The sequence below is a fragment of the Helianthus annuus genome, chromosome 10 (genome assembly GCF_002127325.2).
Source record: "Helianthus annuus cultivar XRQ/B chromosome 10, HanXRQr2.0-SUNRISE, whole genome shotgun sequence".
NCBI lineage: Eukaryota > Viridiplantae > Streptophyta > Magnoliopsida > Asterales > Asteraceae > Helianthus > Helianthus annuus.
In genome coordinates this window covers 124,026,234-124,052,729 of record NC_035442.2, presented here as the reverse complement: position 1 = coordinate 124,052,729, position 26,496 = coordinate 124,026,234, and the positions used below count along the sequence as shown (strand labels likewise).

Genomic DNA, 26,496 nt, shown 5'->3' with positions numbered 1-26,496 from the left:
ATATATATATGAACGAGAGCCGAAACCACGACCCGAGACCATGACTCGCAACCGGGCGGTTGCGAGTGGGCCACTCGGTCTCGAGTGGGCCGTTGAGCCGAAACCGGCTTGGGCCGAAACCCCAAGCCCAACCCGAAACATCCCCTTGTATATATCCCACCTTTCCCCACTTCTTCCATTTTTACACACACAAACACTCCTCAAACTCTCTCAACTAGAAACCCTCAACAACACACCCCAATCTCTTCCTATTTTTCGGTTCAAGCAAAGATCCCGGACAAGAAACTCGGTCAAGACTATCACTCGGACATTCCATCTTCTCGGTTCTCTTTTCTTTGTTTTCGGCCCCTCCTTTCATAACCGGTTAGTGCTATCTTTTGTGTATAAGATTTATGTGGGTTAAATGAACTAGAAATGTTTGGTTAGTAGTTTTTGGTATGACTTTTAGGTTGATTTGTAAAAGTTTGACACTATGTGGTTACATGTTTAGAAATGGTAGTGTAGGAATGTTCATGCCAACCAAAACTATGTTCAAGATTATAAAGTGAATGCTTCATTGTTCTTGCAAAAATGATGTTGTTAAATATGAGATTTCGGATATATAATGCATGATTTCTTATTTTGCATCATGATCTTGTTGTAAATATGTAAATTTTGGTTCATAAATGTGTGATTTGTTATGGTGAAAACCCTAGAAAAATATGAAGATAGGATGAACTTGTTTGAATATGACTTGAAGATGTAAAAAAATGGCAAAGTTTGATCTATCTTTACTAGTATTCAGCTTTGGCAAAGTGTTAGTGAAACCTTATTGGTAGTTTCCTAAAATGGGCCTGAATTCTTGGTACTATTTGGACTGTCATACCTGCATCATCACGTATATATGAAAGTGACAGATTACGACTCGCAACGACAGCCTTCCGACTCGAAACCGCACCGTTGCGACTCGCAACCAAAGCATGACAAGTCGAAACCACGTGATTGCGACTCGAGACTACGTTGGTTGCGACTCGCAACCACAGCATGATGACTCGAGACCACGGTTACGACTCGCAACCACAGCGTGACAAGCCGAGACCACCTGGTTGCGACTCGAGACCAGCTAGTTGCGAGTGGGCTGTCCATTTTGGTTATTGGGCCATTCTGTGTTTAACTTGGGCTACTGTTGACTGGATTATGTGTTGCTGTTGACTGTTTAATTACTTAGGCCGGCCCAGTAACCCACTGTTTACTTATATGCTTGATACGTGCTAGTTATGTGTAAGTTTTTACGTGAATGCTTGTACACCGAACCTGACCCATGCCGGTAACCATGTTAGGACGTGGTGACCAACGTGATTGACAAGTAACCTAAACATACCGAGCAACCCAAGGTGAGTTCACAACTTAAAAGCATGCGTCCCGGTGGTTTGGGACACGAGACTAACAACCCTATCCCCTGGTAAAAAGGGGATACCATTTACATACCTTCCCTAGTTATTGGGAACAAAACTTACTTTTCCTTCCCGGGTATTGGGAAACCTTTTGGTTAATTACTGTTTATACGGATTGCAACTAACGGCACTAAACGAAACTCTATCACTCAAGTCCCTACTACAAATACCGATTAGTCGCCGGGTTAGGCGAACGGGTTATTAGTTGATAGCGCTATTTAGGTGTTTACCAGCCTCACACCGTGCCCTGGTTTGGGACGGGCGTGAACTAATGTACTCAGAAATCCGTCAATGATGATAGAACATTGACATCGGGGCATCCTGCGGATACGCAACGGTTACCTAGTGTTCGGTATTGGAAAAACAGTTTAGTCGCTAACTTTTGGGGTAGCTCCCCAGGGCATGTATAAACGGATAAATTAACCGGTGAAACAAAGTTTTTGGTAATTAAAACTGGACAACTAGTGAACTCACTCAGCATTATTGTTGACCCCTTACTGCATGCTTTGCAGGTAACCAGTGACGATGGAGCTTGCAGCTTGGGAACGTGTAGTGTCTGTTCACCCTTGTGTTGGGTGTTACCTTATTTTGAATCATGAACTTTGTTTTAAACTACCGTACTTATGCTTCCGCTACTTAATACTGTTTTGGAACTTAAAACCTTAAACTCTGAACTTAATATTTGCTAAGCTTATGCATAGTAAGTATTACTCTTGTTATCAACTTAAGTATTCGGTATAATTGGTGGCTGGATCCTGGTCGGTCACGCCCTCGAAGCGGGTGTTATCCGCAGGTGGATTTTGGGGGTGTGACAGATTGGTATCAGAGCCATTGGTTATAGTGAACTTGGTTTTAAAAAGGGGAAGATCTTTTTGGAGAAAACCAGACTATAACCCGTGACTCGTAACGACACTACACTCCAAGTGCAAGGCTCGACACATTTGACCTCATAGCTCGGACCAGTGTTTACTTGTTTGCTTTATGTTTCCTGTTATGCTATACGTACTAGTGTGCCTAAACTAGATAGATACACCTCTCCCTTCTATCTCATTCTCGCTACACTACGACATCACACTCATACTGTGTTTTCTGGTTATGAAGACAATGAGTGGACGTGGAAGGGGAAACATTAACATGACGCAGGCTCAGTTCACTAACCTGCTCAACACAGTGGCTGCGGCCTTTGCAGCTCACCCTATAGGTAAGCTCGTTGTTTTAGGATGTTTAGATCCTACCGCCACATCGACTTTTCGCCTCTAAACCTATACGCTTCGCTTCTCACGAACAGGTCAGCATGCACCTGCGCAACCACCAGTGTGTACTTTCAAAACTTTCATGGATTGCAAGCCTCTCCCTTTCAACGGCACTGAGGGTGCCATAGGTCTTCTACATTGGATTGAGAAAATTGAAGCTGTTTTTGCTGTTTGCGAGTGTCCCCCTGCGAACTGGGTGAAGTTTGCTACTGCTACGCTTGAAGGAAGCGCGCTTTCTTGGTGGAAGGCGCAGATTCAGATATTTGGGTTGGAAACTGCAAATGCTACTGCGTGGGAGGATTTCAAGGATATGATTAAGGATGAATACTGTCACCGGGATGACATTCACAAGCTTGAGAACGAGTACTATGAGCTCAAGATGGTTGGGTCAGAGATTGAAACCTACACCAAGTTGTCCAATGACTATGCTGCTCTCTGCCCGAACATGTCACGACCAATGTACCGAAGGATCGAACTGTACATCAAGGGTTTGGCTCCTGAAATTCGAAGCCATGTAACTTCAGCCAACCACACTACCATTCAGCCGATTGTTCGACTTGCTCACAAACTCACTGATCAAGCCGTAGAAGAGGGCCGGTTGCCCAAAAGGATCAGTGCTACCGTCGGAACTTCTAGTGACAGCAAGCGTAAGTGGGAAGGAAGTCAAAGCAAGGATGCTAACCCCACTCAGGCCCCAGCACAGCAAAGGAAAACCGAAAACAACAAGGGCGCTCAACAACAGGGTGGCTATCGTGGAAACCACCCCAAGTGCAACAAGTGCAATCGACATCACAGCGGGCAGTGTGTGAAGGGCCAGTGTCAGCGATGTAACAAAATGGGGCATGAGGCCAAGGATTGTAGAAGTCAGTTCCCAGCCAGACAGAATCAGCAACAACCCCAACAGCAACAGCAGCAGGGAAACAACCGGGCATGTTTTAAGTGTGGAGCTGAGGGGCACTTTAAGAAGGATTGCCCTGAACTGAATCAGAACCGCAACAATAATCAGGGAGCTGGGAACAACAATCAGAACAACAATGCTGGGAATGGTGCTAGAGGAAGAGCTTTCGTGATTGGAGCTGGTGAAGCAAGGAATGACCCCAATGTCGTGGCGGGTAAGTTCCTACTCGATGATCGTTATGTTTCTGTGTTATTTGATTCCGGTGCCGATGCTAGTTATGTATCCCTACGTATTAGTAAGAAGCTTAAGCGTCCGCTTTCATTACTAAGTTCTCCTCATATCGTCGAGTTAGCTAATGGTAGAAACATCGAGGCCTCACACGTTGTCAAGGGCTGCAAACTAGAGTTGTCTGGTCAGACATTTAGTATCGACCTTTTCCCTGTTACTCTTGGAAGCTTCGACGTCGTTATTGGTATGGATTGGTTATCCAAGCATCGTGCTGAGATCCTCTGTCAAGAGAAAGCAGTTCGTATTCCTCGCCGTTCTGACAAACCCCTCATTGTACAAGGTGGCAAAAGCGGAGAAGTCTCCGGCGTTATCTCGTTCATGAAAGCCCAGAAGTGCTTACGAAAAGGGCACACCGCTATCTTAGCACTTGTTACCAGCACGCAGGAAAAGGAAAAGAGGATTGAAGACTTTCCAGTAGTGCGTGACTACCCCGAGGTATTTCCTGAGGAATTACCTGGACTCCCTCCCCACCGTCAGGTCGAATTCCAAATCGAGCTAGCTCCCGGAGCAGCGCCTATAGCTCGTGCACCTTATCGACTAGCCCCCGCAGAATTGAAGGAACTCTCTACTCAACTACAGGAACTTTTGGATAAAGGGTTTATCCGCCCTAGTTCATCACCCTGGGGAGCACCGGTACTCTTTGTTAAGAAGAAGGATGGCACGTTCCGAATGTGCATAGACTATCGTGAGTTGAACAAGGTTACCATCAAGAATCGTTACCCTCTCCCTCGAATCGACGATTTGTTTGATCAATTGCAAGGATCAAGCTACTATTCTAAGATTGACCTGCGATCAGGCTACCATCAGTTAAGGGTCCGTAGCGAAGATATTTCCAAAACCGCATTCAGAACTCGTTATGGTCATTATGAATTCCTCGTTATGCCCTTTGGAATGACCAACGCCCCTGCAGTATTCATGGATCTCATGAACCGGGTATGCAAACCCTACCTCGACAAATTCGTGATTGTGTTTATAGACGACATCCTGATCTACTCGAAAAGTCAGGAAGAGCATGAACAGCACCTACGACTTATCCTCGAACTCCTTCGCAACGAGCAACTGTATGCCAAGTTCTCGAAATGCGACTTCTGGCTTCGAGAAGTCCATTTCCTTGGGCACGTGGTTAACAAGGATGGAATCCACGTCGACCCAGCTAAGATCGACTCTATAAAGAATTGGCCTACCCCTAAGACTCCGACTGAAGTTCGCCAATTCTTGGGATTGGCAGGTTACTACCGCAGATTTATTCAGGGATTCTCAAAGATTGCACAACCCCTCACTACACTCACTCAGAAAGGCGTCACCTACAAGTGGAATGAAGCACAGGAATCTGCTTTTCAGAGGCTTAAGGATAACCTCTGCAGTGCTCCTATTCTCTCGTTACCTGAAGGCACTGACGACTTGGTGGTCTACTGCGATGCGTCTATTCATGGACTCGGTTGCGTGCTGATGCAACGCGAGAAAGTTATTGCTTACGCCTCTCGACAACTTAAGACGCATGAAAGGAACTACACAACACACGACTTGGAGCTGGGAGCAGTGATATTTGCGCTTAAGATATGGAGACATTACCTGTACGGTACCAAGTGCACCATTTACACCGATCACAGGAGTCTCGAGCATATCTTTAAGCAGAAGGAATTAAACATGCGACAACGCTGGTGGGTCGAACTTCTGAATGATTATGAATGCGCCATCAAGTATCATCCGGGCAAGGCCAATGTCGTGGCAGACGCCCTCAGCCGAAAGGACACTATACCAAGGCGCGTGCGAGCATTACAACTTACCATCCAGTCTAGTCTCCCTACCCAGATTCGAAGTGCTCAGATTGAAGCTCTGAAACCGGAAAACATCAGGGCTGAGTCCCTGCGAGGATCAAGACAACAGTTAGAGCAAAAAGAAGACGGCGCCTACTATGTGGCAGGGCGCATTTGGGTCCCACTTTACGGAGATCTACGAGAGCTTGTGATGGACGAAGCCCATAAGTCCCGTTATTCAGTACATCCTGGTGCAGATAAGATGTACCACGACTTGAAAACCACCTACTGGTGGCCTGGCATGAAAGCCCACATAGCAGCTTACGTTGGCAAATGTTTGACCTGCGCAAGAGTCAAGATCGAGTATCAGAAACCAGCAGGCCTACTACAGCAACCGGAAATCCCGAAGTGGAAATGGGAGCAGATTTCCATGGATTTTGTTACAGGGCTACCTAGATCCCAACGCGGGAATGACACTATTTGGGTGATAGTAGATCGATTGACTAAGTCTGCACACTTTCTGGCCATTAAGGAAACAGACAAGTTTTCTACCTTGGCAGAAATCTATTTAAAAGAAGTAGTCTCCAGGCACGGGGTGCCAACTTCTATTATTTCCGACCGAGACGCTCGTTTTACTTCCGAGTTGTGGCAAGCTATGCACAAATCCTTTGGCTCACGTTTGGACATGAGCACCGCTTATCATCCGCAAACGGATGGGCAGTCTGAACGCACCATCCAAACCTTGGAAGACATGCTTAGAGCATGTGTGATCGATTTTGGCAAGAACTGGGAGAAGCATCTACCGTTGGTGGAATTCTCCTACAACAACAGCTATCACACTAGTATTCAGGCGGCACCTTTTGAGGCATTGTACGGTCGTAAATGCCGATCACCTCTCTGCTGGGCGGAAATAGGTGACAGTCAACTCACAGGCCCAGAACTAGTGGTAGATACAACGGAAAAGATTTCCCAGATCAGGCAACGCATGGCGGCAGCTCGTGACCGTCAGAAAAGCTACGCTGACAAGCGTAAGAGACCGTTAGAATTCCAGGTCGGGGACCGGGTTCTACTTAAAGTCTCACCCTGGAAGGGTGTGGTCCGTTTCGGTAAACGGGGCAAGCTGAATCCACGGTATGTTGGACCATTCGAAATTACCGAGAAAATCGGTAAGGTTGCTTATAGATTGAACCTGCCTGCAGAGCTGAGTGCAGTGCACAACGTTTTTCACGTATCTAACCTGAAGAAGTGTTTGTCGGATGAAACACTTGTGATTCCTTTTAAGGAACTGACGATTGATGAACAGCTACACTTTACTGAGGAACCGATTGAGATCACGGATCGAGAAATCAAAACCCTCAAACGTAGCCAGATACCCCTTGTGCGAGTTCGTTGGAACTCACGGCGCGGCCCAGAGTTTACCTGGGAGCGGGAGGACCAGATGAAGTCCAAGTATCCCCAGTTATTCCCAAACGAAAACCCCAGCACTGAAGCTACAACCGAATTTCGGGACGAAATTCCAAACTAACGGGGGGATGATGTGACACCCCGTTGAAACACGCTAGCTTGGCAGTGGCTGCTTCAACTTTCGGGACGAAAGTTCTTAAAACTTGGGGATAATGTGACACTCGAGGTTTTTCCGAACGATCACCTTGTAATATTTCGTGTGTATATAAATATTATTAAATGAAAACGTGACCTTTGTGCATGATAGGTGATGAATGTATGTATTATATATATATATGAACGAGAGCCGAAACCACGACCCGAGACCATGACTCGCAACCGGGCGGTTGCGAGTGGGCCACTCGGTCTCGAGTGGGCCGTTGAGCCGAAACCGGCTTGGGCCGAAACCCCAAGCCCAACCCGAAACATCCCCTTGTATATATCCCACCTTTCCCCACTTCTTCCATTTTTACACACACAAACACTCCTCAAACTCTCTCAACTAGAAACCCTCAACAACACACCCCAATCTCTTCCTATTTTTCGGTTCAAGCAAAGATCCCGGACAAGAAACTCGGTCAAGACTATCACTCGGACATTCCATCTTCTCGGTTCTCTTTTCTTTGTTTTCAGCCCCTCCTTTCATAACCGGTTAGTGCTATCTTTTGTGTATAAGATTTATGTGGGTTAAATGAACTAGAAATGTTTGGTTAGTAGTTTTTGGTATGACTTTTAGGTTGATTTGTAAAAGTTTGACACTATGTGGTTACATGTTTAGAAATGGTAGTGTAGGAATGTTCATGCCAACCAAAACTATGTTCAAGATTATAAAGTGAATGCTTCATTGTTCTTGCAAAAATGATGTTGTTAAATATGAGATTTCGGATATATAATGCATGATTTCTTATTTTGCATCATGATCTTGTTGTGAATATGTAAATTTTGGTTCATAAATGTGTGATTTGTTATGGTGAAAACCCTAGAAAAATATGAAGATAGGATGAACTTGTTTGAATATGACTTGAAGATGTAAAAAAATGGCAAAGTTTGATCTATCTTTACTAGTATTCAGCTTTGGCAAAGTGTTAGTGAAACCTTATTGGTAGTTTCCTAAAATGGGCCTGAATTCTTGGTACTATTTGGACTGTCATACCTGCATCATCACGTATATATGAAAGTGACAGATTACGACTCGCAACGACAGCCTTCCGACTCGAAACCGCACCGTTGCGACTCGCAACCAAAGCATGACAAGTCGAAACCACGTGATTGCGACTCGAGACTACGTCGGTTGCGACTCGCAACCACAGCATGATGACTCGAGACCACGGTTACGACTCGCAACCACAGCGTGACAAGCCGAGACCACCTGGTTGCGACTCGAGACCAGCTAGTTGCGAGTGGGCTGTCCATTTTGGTTATTGGGCCATTCTGTGTTTAACTTGGGCTACTGTTGACTGGATTATGTGTTGCTGTTGACTGTTTAATTACTTAGGCCGGCCCAGTAACCCACTGTTTACTTATATGCTTGATACGTGCTAGTTATGTGTAAGTTTTTACGTGAATGCTTGTACACCGAACCTGACCCATGCCGGTAACCATGTTAGGACGTGGTGACCAACGTGATTGACAAGTAACCTAAACATACCGAGCAACCCAAGGTGAGTTCACAACTTAAAAGCATGCGTCCCGGTGGTTTGGGACACGAGACTAACAACCCTATCCCCTGGTAAAAAGGGGATACCATTTACATACCTTCCCTAGTTATTGGGAACAAAACTTACTTTTCCTTCCCGGGTATTGGGAAACCTTTTGGTTAATTACTGTTTATACGGATTGCAACTAACGGCACTAAACGAAACTCTATCACTCAAGTCCCTACTACAAATACCGATTAGTCGCCGGGTTAGGCGAACGGGTTATTAGTTGATAGCGCTATTTAGGTGTTTACCAGCCTCACACCGTGCCCTGGTTTGGGACGGGCGTGAACTAATGTACTCAGAAATCCGTCAATGATGATAGAACATTGACATCGGGGCATCCTGCGGATACGCAACGGTTACCTAGTGTTCGGTATTGGAAAAACAGTTTAGTCGCTAACTTTTGGGGTAGCTCCCCAGGGCATGTATAAACGGATAAATTAACCGGTGAAACAAAGTTTTTGGTAATTAAAACTGGACAACTAGTGAACTCACTCAGCATTATTGTTGACCCCTTACTGCATGCTTTGCAGGTAACCAGTGACGATGGAGCTTGCAGCTTGGGAACGTGTAGTGTCTGTTCACCCTTGTGTTGGGTGTTACCTTATTTTGAATCATGAACTTTGTTTTAAACTACCGTACTTATGCTTCCGCTACTTAATACTGTTTTGGAACTTAAAACCTTAAACTCTGAACTTAATATTTGCTAAGCTTATGCATAGTAAGTATTACTCTTGTTATCAACTTAAGTATTCGGTATAATTGGTGGCTGGATCCTGGTCGGTCACGCCCTCGAAGCGGGTGTTATCCGCAGGTGGATTTTGGGGGTGTGACAACCAACAAGAGGACCTAATCCTAATTTGAAATGTACACATTGTAATATGATAGGTCATACCATAGACAGATGTTTTGAAATTGTTGGTTATCCTTCAGGGTTTAAGAAGAGAGTGAATAGTAACAATACTTATAATAAAGGTAGTTCAACTAATAATAATAGTAAGTCTAGTTCTGTGGTTGGTAAGTCTGCTGCTTCTACTATGTCTGGGTTACCTTTTACTTCTGAGCAGATTACCAAGTTGTTAAGTCTAGTTGGTGAGAATACCGGGTCAGAATCTCAGAATCCTAGTATGGGAGGTGAGTGCTTTAATGTGTTTAACTTTGTTAGTTGTTCTAGTTCTGGTGTGTTTAATACTAACTATGGATGGATTGTTGACTCGGGGGCGAGTCAACATATGGTTAAATCTGATAAACATTTAATAAATGCTATTGATGTTTCTGAGTTTGATATTACTGTGGGTCATCCTAATGGAACAAAAGTTAAGGTTTTAAAAATTGGTAGTCTAAAGCTAACTGAGGATATAATTTTACAAGATGTTTTTTATGTTCCCGACTATTGTGTAAATTTGCTGTCTGTGTATAAGTTAGCTAAGGATAACCGTGTTTCAGTTGTGTTTAATGAGGAGAGTTGTTTATTACAGGATTCCAAGTCAAGGAAAATCCTGATGAGTGGTAGGCAGGATAGTGGGCTGTATGTTGTAGGAAATAATGGTAATTCTGCTGGTGCTTGTTTTAATAGTTCTGTGAAATCTGTTACGTGTAGTAGACTAGGACACCCTTCTGATCAGGTCTTAGCTGTGTTAAAACATCATCTTAACTTAAACTCCAGTGATCATGGTCCCTGTGACATATGTCAGAGGGCTAAGCAAGTTAGAGTCCCATTTCCTTTAAGTGAGCATAAAACCAAATCTGTTGGTGACTTAGTACATTTGGACTTGTGGGGTCCTTACAAAGTCACTAGTTATGAAGGTTTTAAGTATTTTTTGACAATTGTTGACGATTTTTCAAGGTCGGTATGGTGTTATTTTTTGTCAAACAAAACTGAGGTTTTTGAGAATTTAAAGGGTTTTTATGAATTGATTTTAACTCAGTTTAAAAGGAAAATTAAAGTGTTCCGAAGTGATAATGGGACTGAATTTGTGAATAATAATATAAACATGTTTTGTAAGGATAAAGGGATTTTACATCAAACTACTTGTTCCTATACACCACAGCAAAATGGTGTGGTGGAGAGGAAACATAGACACCTTTTAAACACAGCTAGGGCTTTGATGTTTCAGGGTGGCTTACCTTTGAAATTTTGGTCAGATTGTATTCTAACTGCTGTATATCTAATTAACAGGTTACCCTCCTATGTGTTGAATAGTAAGAGTCCTTTTGAGGTTATGTTTGGATTTAAACCCTCCTTGTCTCATCTAAGGAACTTTGGATGTTTATGTTCTAGTACTGTTTTAAATGAACCTGATAAGTTTGCATATCATGCAGACAAATGTGTTTTACTTGGTTATTCTAATCTAAAAAAGGGTTACAATTTGTGGAGTTTAGACAGAAGTTTTCTATTCTAGAGATGTGAAATTCTATGAAAATGTGTATCCTTTTAAACTTAAATCTATTAATAATCAAGAAGATATTTGTGAATTGAATCTAAATCATTTAAACTTTTTTGATACTATAACATCTGAAGTTCCTAACATGCCCAATGATGAAGAAGGTACAAGTGGTGCACATGATCCTGTTAGTGATGATCAGCAACCACTGTCGCCCTCTACATCAGCCCCTGTTTCTGGAGTTGAGCCTGGTCGACAAACAGAACAGGTTGGCAGTAGTGATTTAGGTAACAGTGGTAGGGCAGAGGACACTTCAGGGTCACATGATGACACTGTCCAATATGAGGGCACACAATATGTTAGACGTGCTTCTAGAAATATTTCTTTGCCTAAAAGGTTTGATGAATATGTTGTTGAGGGTAAAGTTAAATATGGAATAGAAAAATCTGTGAATTACTGTCGTGTGATAACTTGTGTTTTGTTTCCAATTTGAATAAAACTTGTGAACCTACGTGTTTTAGTGATGCTGTTAAAGATCCTAGGTGGGTAGATGCCATGAATAAGGAGATGGAGGCGTTATATAGAAATGGTACTTGGAATTTGGTAGATTTGCCAAAAGATAGAAAAGCTATAGGTTGTAAGTGGATTTACAAAATCAAATATAAATCTAATGGTGAGGTTGAAAGGTTTAAGGCTAGATTAGTTACAAAAGGTTATAGTCAACGTGAAGGGCTTGACTTCGGAGAAACTTTTTCTCCTGTGGTTAAAATGGTCACTGTTAGATGTGTGCTAGGTATGGCTGTTAAGAATAATTGGCAAATATATCAATTAGATGTTAACAATGCGTTTCTTTATGGTTCCATTTCAGAAGATCTTTATATGAAATTACCACCTGGATACTTTCCTGAAAATGAAACTAGGGTCTGCAAATTAGTTAAATCTTTATATGGGCTAAAACAAGCCCCTAGGAAGTGGAATGAAAAATTAAATGAAGTCTTGTTTAAAATGGGTTTTGTGCAGAGTTTATGTGATCATTCGATGTATATTCTGTCTGATAAGTCTGTGTTTGTTGTACTTTTGGTCTATGTTGATGATATAGTTGTCACTGGTAATTCTGAAATTGAGATTGTTAAAATTAAAAAACGTTTAAGTGACAGTTTTCAAATCAAAGATTTAGGCGTTTTAAGATACTTCTTAGGTATTGAGGTTTTATACGTTGATGATGGTATATGTTTGAATCAATGGAAATATTGTCTTGAGTTACTTAGTGAGTTTGGGTATCTAGGTGTTAAACCAGTTAACACACCCATAGAACAAAGTCACATTGTTGTAAACAAGTTAAGTCTAAATCAGAATGTGATAAAAGATATCACTAATTTTCAAAAATTGATTGGTAAACTAATATATCTGTCTATAACTAGACCAGATATAAGTTATGCCGTTCAATTCTTGAGTCAGTTTATGCATTCCCCACGGGAATGTCATTTACAAATAGCTTTAAGATTACTAAAATACTTGAAATTATCCCGAGGTAAAGGGATCTTGTTTAAAAAAGAAAACGACTTTGTTTTAAAAGGGTTTGTTGATTCTGTCTGGGCCAAATGTTTGGCTACCAGGAAATCTGTTACTGGATATGGTATATTCTTAGGAAGTTCGCTTATTTCTTGGAAATCAAAAAAACAAAGTGTTGTTGCTAGATCTACTGCAGAAGCAGAATACAGGGCTATGTGTTCTGCATCTTGTGAAGTTATATGGATCTTAAATGTCTTAAAAGAGTTAAATGTTGAGTATAAGTTGCCTGTCAAGTTGTTTTGCGATAGTCAGTCAGCTATTTCTATTGCGTTTAATCCTGTATTTCATGAGCGGACGAAACACTTTGAGATTGATTTGCATTTTTTGAGAGAAAAAATTGCAAATGGTGTTATTGTTCCTGAAAAGGTTGCATCTGAGGATCAGTTGGCGGACCTTTTTACCAAAGGTTTAAACAGTTTACAGCATGATGTTTTGTGTGGAAAATTGGGAATGTTGGACATGTTTGCTGTATGAATTATGGGGGGATGTTAAAATGTAATGCATTACATTTATCCATTCTTATTAATTCATACATTAATCATGTCATTTATTTATTGGGCTCGTTACATTTGGCTGTTGGGCCTGGTTGTTACTGAACATAAATATATGGGCTCATTGTTATTGGTCTTTGGTTGTTACAACTGATTATGTTCCATTCTTGAGTTCAGGTTATTGTTCAGGGTTATAAATGAATCATTCCAGGGGGTTCAATGGTCAATGGGTATACTTATGGGCTGAAGTGTAACTTCAAAAGTTACATCCTATAAGTTTGTTCAGTGTGCAGCTAGGGTTCCAGAACCTTCATTATTTGTTACGCTTCTTCTCTCTCGTTTCCTCTATGTTGGTGATCGATCTGGTGAAGCTTCATTGAAGATTTGTGCAGATCTTGTATTAGTGATCTTCTATATTGTTCATAGATCTTGTGGATCTTCATATTTTGGTTGTATCTTTCCTTTTAATCAACTGATTATTATCAGTTGATTGCGTATTGTTTGTACAGTTCATTTAGATCTTACACTTTGTAAGATCAAGGGCGGTTTGGGCGTTTTTGGGTTGGCTAAGAAATAAAAACTTTTCGTCACCGTTTTGCCACTATTTCTGGTGTTGTGATTCTGTTTGTCTTGATTTACTGTTGTTCATACCATTTTTACATTATTGTCGAACAAGATAGGCCATGTCGTGCCTGTTCATGCTGATGTCTACCGAACTATGCTTTGTCTCTAAAATAATTGGATTTTTACATGATCAGAAATGATTCTAAAAGTGTTAAAACTTTGATTATGGTAATAAGTGTTGTTGAATAGAGTTAACGTCGATTCAATTAGAGCTTTTAAATGATCACGAGTAGCTCATGAGTTAATTTGTTAAATGAATGAACGAATTGATAAAATCAGTTAACTAATTCAATAATATATAAACCGGTAGAACTAGATACCAAACATGTCAACTTTAGACTTTGTTAATTTGTAATAGTAATTACGCAGCTTAGTCACCACACCAAACTCGGGTTCCACTGGCTTTCTCCTGGTTAGGAGCTCTATCAGTACAACTCCAAAGCTATAGATGTCACTTTTCTCTGTCACATTGAAAGTGTATCCGTATTCTACAAGTATAAAGACGCACAATTATTCAACTATAACAAAATATTGTCAAGAAATAGATGCTTGAGGGGTAGAGACTTACCGGGGGCGATGTAACTATATGTTCCCGCTATAACGTGTGAAGAATTTGTGACCTTATTTGTTTGCATAATCTTTGCAAGCCCAAAATCAACTATTTTCAGCTTCATTTCCTCATCCAATAAGATATTACTCGATTTCACATCTCGGAGTATCACGCGTCGATCACACCCGTGATGTACGTACTCTAGTCCCTTTGCGGCCCCCATCGCAATCTTGTATCGGACATTCCAATTCGTTTCAGCCTTTTTATATGTATGTAATCGATCCCATAAACTACCATTAGGCATGTACTTGTGCACAAGTAGATTCGAGTCGTCATTTGTAATGCTACAATACCACTTCACCACATTTACATGTCGAATCGAACTTAAAGTGGCCACTTCGGCATCATACTCCGGCCACCGGCTTTTCTTTTTCGGTAATATCGTTGCACTACTCAAGTAACTTCTAGGATCACCGGACTCTAGACCCGACCTCCACATATGTTTAACGGCCAACTTCTTCCCGCACCCTAATTCGACTTTATAGACATTATCCGAGCCACCTTTTCCAATCAAGTTGCGCGGTATGAGAGATCCTAGTATCTCGCCTTCATCAAAACTAATGACATGAAACTGTTTCATATCCCACGAAAAACCTGGATTCGTTAGATTTGTCGCAATCTTTCGCCCTCAACTTTACGAGGACAAAGCATGCTCCCGAAAACACCAACATGAATGCACCCGCGATGAAGCAATACTTCGCAACTCCTAACCCGCTAGAGCGATGGGAAACCGGTGAACACCGTCGGAGACTTTTACCATTATCGGCACACAACCCCAGATTCCCGGCAAAACTACCATCATACGCCTCCGCCAATAAAGACTTCGACACTCGCCCAACCAACATATTGTTCGACAAATCAATAAGACTAAACTTCAACGACGAAAAACTTGTCGGAATTACACCGGAAAGTTTGTTATCGGACACGTTTAACGAGTTCAAACCCCGTAACGAACCCAGACTCGCTGGAATGTCCCCGGAGAGCGAATTTCCAGCGATGTTTATATCATTTAAAGAAACACATGAACCAATAGATTCCGGGGTCCCGCCGGAAACAAATTACCTTCCAAATGCAGACTGTTTACGTTCTTCAACTCACCAATTCTTACCGGAATCCCATTGGAAAACTGAATATACATCAATTCCATTTCCACGAAAGACGAAACGTTCGATATTTCCTCCGGAAGCTCACTGGAAAACCGATCGTTCGATACAAAAAGTTGTGCTAACGACTTTGCTTCACCGATATTACTCGTCACCGGACCCTTAAACTGATTCATGGCAAGATCAATCAGTTTTAACAGCAGCAAACTCCAAATCCCATCCGGTATTCTACCCGAAAGCGAGTTATTGCTCACTCGCAATCGTTCCAACGATGAACAATTCGCAGAATTCTCCAACAACCCACCAGTGAAATTGTTTTGCAGCATCAAAAATATCACAAATCTTCCCATTTTTACACATATCCGGTAGGATTTTACCTGTTAAGAAGTTTTCCGATACATCAATGTACTCGAAATCCGCCCATGATCCTATCTTCTCCGGTGAACCTGTTATTGTATATTGAAAATTGTTGTAACAACCTGAATTCTCCAAACTCCACCGGAATTTCACCGGAAAAATTATTCTCAAACAGTTGTAAAGATGTTATACTTCTCAAACTTCTAAACTCAGAAAGATTACCTTCCAAACTGTTAATCGAAACATCGAGTTTTGAAAGCACGAGCATTTTTCCAAACCCAGTAGGGAAAATCCCAGACAGACGATTATCATAAAGCTCGAGCTCTTGTAAATTCACGAGCTTCGTAATCCCTGTTGGGATTTCCCCGACCAGGAAGTTATCAGAAAGCTCGAGTCGTGAGCTTTCTGATATCTTCGGGAATAGTACCCTGGATGCTGCAGTTTGTCAGATAAAGTGTCTGCAGCATCCAGAGGTTTAATATCTCCAAAGAAAAGAAACGTATAACAATAGTGAAAAATGAGTTTTTTCACTTGTTTATTCAGATGTTGGTGACAATGACATAATGTGTGTCAGGTTGGTGAAAAACTCATTTCCCACTTAATGTAAAAATTCATTTATCACTAATTTTCTAACATTTTTATAATGCCGGAAGCATAAATTATCGATCCCAGGGTTTGAGATACAAATTTTTGCACACAATGTAAACTAACTTATGCTTTCTTTTGAAATAAATACTTAAATTATCCACCTAAAAAGTCTTGGAAGATGGAACTTTCACATAGGTTTAAAAATTAATGTTTTCCTTTAAAATTGGAAAATTAGATTTTAATAATCCTAATTTTTGACACATTAAGCGGCAACTGTCCCAACTAAGGAAGTGTTTTGTGAAAATCCTAACTTAAAACCTATTTTTCTTCGGCGGTCCCATAGTAACTAAAAGTTAGCACAATTAGTTTTTCAGACATGGACTACCACATAAGCAGTTCTCATCATTAAAACTTAAAAAACATAAGTAGTCTATGTCATCATAACTATGACTTGTATACCACATAAGCAGTCCACTTCAGTAAAATTTTGATCTTTTTGCCACATAAACATTCAATGTCATCCAAAAACTAATGTGGTTAGCTTTTAGTTAGTATGAGCTTGTTAAGGAAAAATATGTTAGAGTTGAGATTGTCACAAAACATTTCTTTAGTTCGGACCGTTGTCAACCAATATGTCAAAGTTAAGAATTCTTAAAATCTAATTTTACTCTAAAATTTACATTTTCCTTAACTAAATTCATAAACTAATGCTTTTCTATAAATAATGTTTTCTTCTTGACCGACGATAATTCAAAGGATACAACTTATGTTTTCTTCCAAAGACCCCAACATTTTCGCAATATTTTTTTTAGGACTTGGAAAGCATATATGCTAAATTGATGGGGAATTTTATATATAGGAGTCATTTGAACTACTTGTACATGTTCACGTAAAGTACAACCCTCTTATAACCATTTATGTAAACTTTTTAAAATAATATATTCAATTTTTAATTAGTCTATTCAACATTGCTGTATTCAGTTTTAGTACAAAACAGGGTCGGGCTCAACCTTTTTAGAGGCCTAAAGCGAAACGAAAATTTGGGGCCTTTCTAGTCATTATTAAAAACGATATCTTTTATCTAGGCTTTAAAACGACTATTGAAACACCAGGATTTCTTTTATCTAGGCTTTAAAATGACTATTGAAACACCATTTGACATTTAAAAATAAGATTAAATGTAAACTCATATGTGAGACGGTGGGATTAACATACTAAATATAAACAACACCTATAGTAAAAGGGTAAAATGATTAATGTACCAATAAAAAGGGTTCATGTTGCAGTTGGGTTGGGTTGTCTCTTTGCGCATTCACATCCCTAGTAGCTATTGTAGTCTCATATGACTGATTCTGCATTATAATAAACAATATAAATAAGCATAAACAATATAAACTGTCTAATCCTTTAGAAACGTAGGATATGGTTAGAGAAAAACAAACCTCATAAATCATTTATTTGATTGTATAATCAGTTGGAACTCAGTACCCTTCAATCCATATTTAAAAAACAGTTTGTTTCACATGAATAGATAAAGGGATTGTACCTCAGGTACCATGTAGCAAATCATTTACAGACTAAATCTTTTTAAAAAGCTTTCATGAAAAAGTAAATAAACAAATATAAAAATTGGAATTTTTTTGGGTAGCAAGAAAGATTCACACAAATCTTGTTGCTGGCGCCAAAACTCTAAAGGCCGCTAATTTCATATTATTACACGGGCCCAATTTCCATACTTTGTCAAGCCCAGTTTACTAATATATATATATATATATATATATATATATATTTTTTTATAAAATTGGAGGCCATAATCAAGTGGAGGCCTAAAGCTCTAGCTTCACTATAATGGCCCAACATAGCATATACAAATTATAAATTAGTTAGACGTGGTTTGTTATATGTAAATCATAAAATACATATTGGTTAAAAGAAACTTTTAAGATATGCTATTTAAACACACCTTAATATGCTCATTAAAACACACTTTATTGAATATCATAGAGGGATATTCAATAAACAATACCCTCTTTCTAATTCTTCACTTAAATTTAGTTTTTATCAGGGGCGGGCCTAATAAGGTGGTTAGTTGGCAAACGCACTCTTTAAGAAAATCTTAGTGTATTTTATAGGGCTAAATCTCACCCACATCTCTTGAAAATTTGGTTAAACCTTTCATCCGTACCAGTTAAAAATATTTCTTCACTTAGATCCGCCACTATTTTATTGAACGTGCCAACTATGTCATAGTATAATATTTATGTAAAAACATATTTAACAACATCTGTAACTTGGTCAGTCTTCAGAAACTACTAACTACTTATTTAGAAGTAAATTAGTTTGTCCTTAAAAAAAATACTTTACTAGTTATAAACTCAAATTATCAAATACCAAATTTATGATCATATAACCATTTTGCATGATATAAAACATGCTGTATACATACATACCTGTAAAGAGGCACCAACATTGATGAAGAAAGATTGCGAGTGAGCAATAACTCGCTATCGGGTAGAATACCGGTTGGGATTTGGAGTTTGCCACGGTTAAAACTGATTGATCTTGCCATGAATCAGTTTGAGGGTCCGGTGACGGGTAATATCGGTGAAGCAAAGTCGTTAGCACAGCTTTTTGTATCGAACAATCGGTTTTCGGGTGAGCTACCGGAGGAGATATCGAATGTTTCGTCTTTGGTGGAAATGGAATTGATGTATAATCAGTTTTCCGGTGGGATTCCGGTGAGAATTGGTGAGTTGAAGAGCTTAAACAGTCTGCATTTGGAAAGTAATTTGTTTTCCGGTGGGATTCCGCAATCTATTGGTTCATGTGTTTCTTTAAATGATATAAACCTCGTCGGAAATTCGCTCTCTGGGGACATTCCAGCGAGTCTGGGTTCGTTACGGGGTTTGAACTCGTTAAACGTGTACGATAACAAACTTTTCGGTGTAATTCCGGCAAGTTTGTCGTCATTGAAGTTGAGCCTTATTGATTTATCAAACAATATGTTGGTTGGGCAAGTGCCGGAGTCTTTATCGGCGGAGGCGTATGATGGTAGTTTTGCCGGGAATCCGGGGTTGTGTGCCAATAATGGTAAAAGTCTCCGACAGTGTTCACCGGTTTCCCATCGCTCTAGCGGGTTAGGAGTTGCGAAGTATTGCTTCATCGCGGGTGCATTTATGTTGGTGTTTTCGGTAGCATGCTTTGTCCTCGTAAAGCCGGGGCGAAAGATTGCGACAAATCTAACGAATCCAGGTTTTTTGTGGGATATGAAACAGTTTCATGTCATTAGTTTCGATGAAGGCGAGATACTAGGATCTCTTATATCGCACAATTTGATTGGAAAAGGTGGCTCGGGTAATGTCTATAAAGTCGAATTAGGGTGCGGGAAGAAGTTGGCCGTTAAACATATGTGGAGGTCGGGTCTAAACTCCGGTGATCCTAGAAGTTACTCGAGTAGTGCAACGATATTACCAAAAAAGAAAAGCCGGTGGCCAGAGTATGATGTCGAAGTGGGCACTTGAAGTTCGATTCGACATGTAAATGTGGTGAAGTTGTATTTGTAAGAATAATATTCAACTTAATAATTTCATTAATTGACAAAGGATATATATAATACAAGAGAATCCAACTCAATCTCCTACAATTATGGAGATAATGATTTACATATAATTTACATATATATCGTATATGCTATTACACCCCCGCAGTTGAGACGTCGGGAGGGCCGATGTTGAGACTGGTACGAAAATCATCAAACAAAACTCGTGGAAGACCCTTCGTGAAGATATCGGCAATCTGATGATGCGATGGAACATGTAAGACTCGAATGCTGCCACGTTGCACTTGCTCGCGAACGAAGTGGATGTCAAGCTCAATGTGTTTAGTCCGTTGATGCTGAACAGGATTGCCAGAGAGATAAACAGCACTGACATTGTCACAGTAGACTAAAGTGGCAGTAGAAAGAGGATGACGAAGCTCGAGAAGAAGATTACGCAACCAACAAATATCAGCAACCACATTTGCAACAGCTCGATATTCGGCCTCAGCACTGGAACGAGAAATTGTCGGTTGACGTTTAGAAGACCATGAAATGAGATTTTCGCCCAAGTAAACACAATAACCTGAAGTCGAACGACGCGTGTCCGGGCATCCAGCCCAATCAGCGTCAGTATAAGCCACCAGACGTAAATCAGGAACGTGTCCTAGATGAAGACCATAAGCCGATGTGCCTTGAAGATAGCGTATGATGCGCTTCAGTGCATTCCAGTGATCAATCGTAGGAGCATGCATATGCATGCAGATCTGCTGAACCGCATACGATATGTCTGGTCTAGTAAAAGTGAGATACTGAAGGGCACCGGCAAGACTACAGTAGGTAGTCGGGTCTTCGTATAACGGGCCAGAGGCAGCAGATAACTTTGACTGTGTGTCAACTGGAGTAGCCACCGATTTGCACGAGTCCATAGATGCCCGATGAATTATATCATTAACATACACCTGTTGAGATAAAAACATATGATCACCTGTCCTTGTCACCTGAATACCCAAGAAATACGAAAGTGATCCCAAATCCTTCATCGCAAATTCACCTGACAAGATGTGTAACAGTCGTGTACGAAGTGCCTCAAACGACGTGGTAAGAATGATATCGTCCACATATTTAAGAAGATAAGCAATGTCAGCACCATGGTGAAAAATAAATAGCGAATTGTCTGACTTGCTTTGACGAAATCGCTGTAAAGTAACAAAATCGGTGAACCGTTGGTACCACGCGCGAGGAGCCTGTTTGAGACCATAAAATGACTTCCTGAGTAAACAAACATGATCAGGGAAGTCTCTGTGCCGAAAACCCATGGGCTGATGCATATAAACCGTTTCCTCTAAGTTCCCATGTAAGAACGCATTAGTGACATCCAACTGGTGAATGGGCCAGGACTTGGACAATGCAAGAGAAAGAACCAACCGAATGGTGGACGGTTTTACAACCGGACTAAACGTCTCACCACAATCTATACCTGTCTGCTGCTTACGACCATCACAAACCAATCTGGCCTTGTAACACTCCAAACTACCATCAGACCTGTATTTATGCTTAAACAACCACAAGCTGCGTATAATATTCATGTCAGGTGTCCTAGGTACAAGCTCCCAGGTCTTATTTTTAATAAGAGCACTAAACTCACTGGACATGGCATTGAACCATTCTGGATAGGCCAAGGCAGCCTGTGGGGTTTTTGGAAGGGGAACAACCGCGGATGCGGTGAGGTTGAAGATTTGTTTGGGCTTGACTATGCCACTCATAGATCGAGTGTGTATAGTACGGCCGGATGGAACGTGAATGGTCGGTGGAGGTGAGGGTGGTGGGGCAAGGGAATCGGGTTGGTTTAGAAGAACGGGATCAGGATAGTGGGCTGAATTGGGCTGGGCTGAAGGGCTAGGGGCAGCAGGTTGAGCTGAGAGATGTGATGCTGTAGGTTGGGCCGAGAGAGAGGAAAAAGGGGCAGTGTGGGCTGGTGAAGTGCTTGGGCCAGTAGAAGGTACGGGCTGGGAAGGGAGAGTGGAAGAGGGGGCGGTATGGGCTGGTAAGGGAGTGTGAGATTGATCGGCGGGTAGTGGGCTGGGGTGTTAGGGGTTTTGTGGGCCGAGAGGAGTGGCGACAGGGGAGTTAGGAGGGATAGGAAGTTGGGTATGGGGCTGCGATCGTTGGGCCTTTTGTAAGTAGTCCCAGACGAGTGGATTTATGGTTGGGTTTAGAAGTCATAAGAAGGGGGTTTAGTGGGTGATTGTATGGTGTAAGGGAAAATTGACTCTTCAAAATGGACATGTCTTGAGACGATTAGTTGGTGGGAGGAAAGGTCAAGACACTTATAGCCACGATGGTTTGACGGGTAGCCAAGGAAAACGCACGGGTGGGAACGGTAGTCAAGCTTATGGATGGTGGTGGATGGTGTAAGAGGGTAACAAAGGCACCCAAAAACACGAAGGTGGTTGTATTCGGGAATGCAATTATAAAGTAAGGTGGTAGGTGATTTGAAGTGGTGAAGTTTGCTCGGTAAAATGTTAAGGAGATAAGTGGCAGTTTCAAGAGCATGATGCCACATATTAGCGGGTAAAGAGGCTTGAGCAAGGAGAGTTCGGATCATGTTGTTGATAGTGCGGATTTTGCGTTCCGCCTTGCCATTTTGAGAGGACGTGTATGGGCAAGAAAAACGAAATTGCATTCCGTTTTGGTTACAAAAGTTGTAAAAATTTTAGTTAGCATATTCTTTGCCATTATCACATTGAAATTGCTTGATTTTACGTTTAAATTGAGTGTGAATCAGATTATGGGAGGTACTAAAGGTATGGAAAACTTGCGATTTGGTTGATATGGGATAAGTCCATAAAAAATTGGTGAAATTATCCAAAAGGAGGATGTAATATTTATGACCACCCGTACTAAGTACGGGTGATGTCCAGAGGTCACTGTGAATAATGTCAAAAGCAGAATGAGTATTATTAATAGAATCGTAAAATGGCAATTTAACACTTTTACCAAAAACACAAGATTGACAAAGAGTGTTATTAAATTTCCCAAAATCAACAAAAGATGAAAGTTTCAAAGACTGTAACAAATGTTTGCCAGGATGACCCAAACGTTGATGCCAGCGATCTTGAGGAACAGCAACAAAAGCAGATGGTTGGGTAGAAGGAAGGGGGAGTGGCTCAGTCAGTGGATAAAGATCGCCCGTGCTATTGCATCGTAGGATAGGAGCCCGTGTTTTGAGATCCTTCACAAGAAAACCAAATGGGTCAAATTCAACAGAAACAAGGTTATCAGTGGTAAGGCGACGGACAGAGATAAGATTTTTGATTAGGTTGGGGGCAAATAAGACATTATTAAGTTTAAGTGGAGGGTAGGGGGTGGTAGGACTTGGTTGCCTTGAGCCAAAACAGGGATAGTCATGCCATTACCAACAATTATGTTTTTATTAGTGCACGTATTAAAAGTAGACGGGGAGTATATACCTTGCTCATTGGCAGAGTGAGATGTAGCTCCTGTGTCCATTACCCCCGGGTCAGATTGATTAAGTGCCAGTGAGTAGAGCGCCTGCTCGATGTCAGTGGGCGAGTAAGTTGTCTAATGAGCTTGATCTGGCCGCGGGCCTAGTATGCCTTGAGATGAGGATGGAGCCGGCTTCGAAGGGTATGGGCAGGGGGGTTGGGCCGAGGTATTGTGATTGAGGAGACCAGCCCATTGCGCAACCGTCCAGTTACTGGGAAAGACAATGTACGGATGAGACGTATTTAGCTGATTTTGGTATCGATTGTTCGAGTAGTTGCCTCGGCCTGAGTAGTTGCGGCCACGGCCGCGTCCGCGACCACCACGTGAGCGACCACCACGGCCGCGATCCGAAGACGGGAAGAACGTAGATGGGAGCTGTTGCGGGTTGGCGGAGGACGACACGGAGCTGGTGGCGGCGAGTGCAGTGGCAGCGGCTTGAGCACCGCGGCTAGTCTGGCGCTTTTTCTTCTGTTCTTCCATGTTGAGACGAGACCGAACGTCATTAAATCGGGAAGAGGATCACGGTTTTGCAGGACAGTAGAGATGCTGTCGTATTGTTCAGTTAGTCCGGTCAGGATTTTAATGACTAGCGTCCTGTCGTCCACCGGAGAGCCGACACTTTGCAATTGATCGGCAAGATGTTTGGCGTTTGACAGTAATCAGCCATGGATGGTAGTTTATGCTATTAGTATTGTAGCATTACAAAGAGCGGCGACGGCATATATCGTATATGCTATTAGTATTGTAGCATTACAAATGACGACTCGAATCTACTTGTTCACGAGTACATGCCTAATGGTAGTTTATGGGATCGATTACATACATATAAAAAGGCTGAAATGGATTGGAATGTCCAATACAAGATTGCGATGGGGGCCGCAAAGGGACTAGAGTACCTACATCACGGGTGTGATCGACCCGTGATACACCAAGATGTGAAATCGAGTAATATTTTATTGGATGAGGAAATGAAGCCGAAAATAGCTGAGTTTGGGCTTGCAAAGATTATGCAAACAAATAAGGTCACAAATTCTTCACACGTTATAGCGGGAACATATAGTTAAATCGCCCCTGGTAAGTCTCTACCCCTCAATACGTTGCACCAATGGTGTGGTGACTAAGCTGCGTAATTATCACACGTTATAGTAATAAGGTCACATGGTGGATAGTAATTCACCCTGAAAACAGAGTCACTCTGTTCATCCATCAACAACATTTCTATCCTCTAAATTCAACTCATCAGCCATCATTTCCAGAATCTTACATGCCATATTCTTCACTGCTGTCACATAATCATCCACAGCACAGCTGCAGTATGAAAAAAAAAAAAAAACAAAAAGAAAATCAAGTTCAAGAAAACAGAGCAAAACAGAGTAAAACAGAGGAGCAACATAAATGTCATGAATTCTTGAAAATAAGTTAAGAATCATACTGGAAATTTTCTGGGTGTTGAAGTTTGTTGTAATGGGAATCGGGTTTTACGTCAAGGAGGAGATATTCAACCCAACCAACGTCGCCATTTCGACCAATGTTTTTATTGCCATAACCGAAAGGGTCGGGTGGACCGGCTTTTTCTTTGAGTAATTGAGAAGAATTTAGTGGCTTGTGATTCAAGTTTATTGATGCAACCCATGATTAACTACCTTAAAGAATCCAAAATCTTGACAGGCTTTGACTAATAGGTGTTTGAGTCAGGTTTAGAAAGGTCAATGAGGGGAATTTGAGGAAAAGTCAAAGAGTTCACTGGCTTGCAGGTTTGAGAGAGAACTGTTGGATTGTGTATTGTGATAGAGCCACCCACCATTGTTGATTATTGTTGTGAGAGATGTGAAAGAGCAAATAAGGATGAAAGTTTAGGGAAGAAGAAGGTATGTGAAGTGAACACATAGCCAGTTGCTTGGCTATATTTGTAGGAGAGGGTGGTTGTGTAAAGGAAAGAGATACGTGGGGAAGTTTATATTTCTTTTATGTCTGAGACATTTTGACTTTTTTTTTGTTTTGTTTTTTTTTGTTTTGTTTTTTTTTTTTTTTATAGAAAGATTAGATTATTTTTTATGGATTGAATAGATTTTATTCTATGTTTATAAAAATCCTGGATCTCTGTATAACCAGTCCAACACTTTACATTCTCAACATATACAATTACAAGTTTTGATGACGTGAGGGAATAGTTTTGTTAGGTGGTTCGTCATTTTTGGGCGGCCACTTTGACTTTTTTTTTATTTTCATTTTTCATATAATAGTTATTTATAGGTGATGCCAAATTACAATTTTATCCCAGGTGTAAAATTACGATTTCGCCCTCGATTCAAAATAAAATTTTGCTTTTGTCCCTTGCTTAAATTTACGATTTTGCCCTTAGTTAAAAAATACAATTTTGCCCTCAGTTCAAAATAAAAATATGGTTTTGCCCTGAGCTAGAGTCCTGCCAAATTACGATTTGGTTCCCGGTTTAAAATTACGATTTTGCCCCCCCACTAAAAATTACGATTTTGCCCGCAGCTAAAATATTACGATTTTGCCCCCATTTCAAAATAAAAAAAATGGTTTTCCCCTCGGTTCAAAATATTATTTTACATCCATTTTAAAATTACGATTTTACCTCCGCTAAAAATTGCAATCTTGCCACCGTTTTTTTTACTTTGGCAAAACCATGGTAGTGTTTTATTTTACTTTGTTGACTTAATTTTGTTTTTATTCCTGCCAAACAGCTACCTAGCACTCGCTAATTGGTCCTGACAAATTATTGTTTTGCCCCCAACTCTAAGTTACACGCTTGTCATCGTTTTAGTTAATTTTTTTATCATAACTATGGTACTGTTTTTCTTTAATTGGTTAACTTGATATGTCTTTTTTATATCATGTTATAGGTAGCATGTATAACTAACCGACATAAAGGCGTACATGTTATTAACCTAAGAAATACTCGGTTTAGCGCCCCGCAACGCGT

General features: G+C 41.0%; 2 pseudogenes; both read right to left on the bottom strand.

Annotated features, from left to right (window-relative positions):
• Positions 1-14,155: 14,155 nt before the first annotated feature.
• On the bottom strand, positions 14,156-19,070 carry LOC110881418 (annotated as a pseudogene).
• Positions 19,071-23,049: 3,979 nt separating this feature from the next.
• Positions 23,050-25,459, bottom strand: LOC110881419 (annotated as a pseudogene).
• Between the last annotated feature and the right edge of the window lie 1,037 nt (positions 25,460-26,496).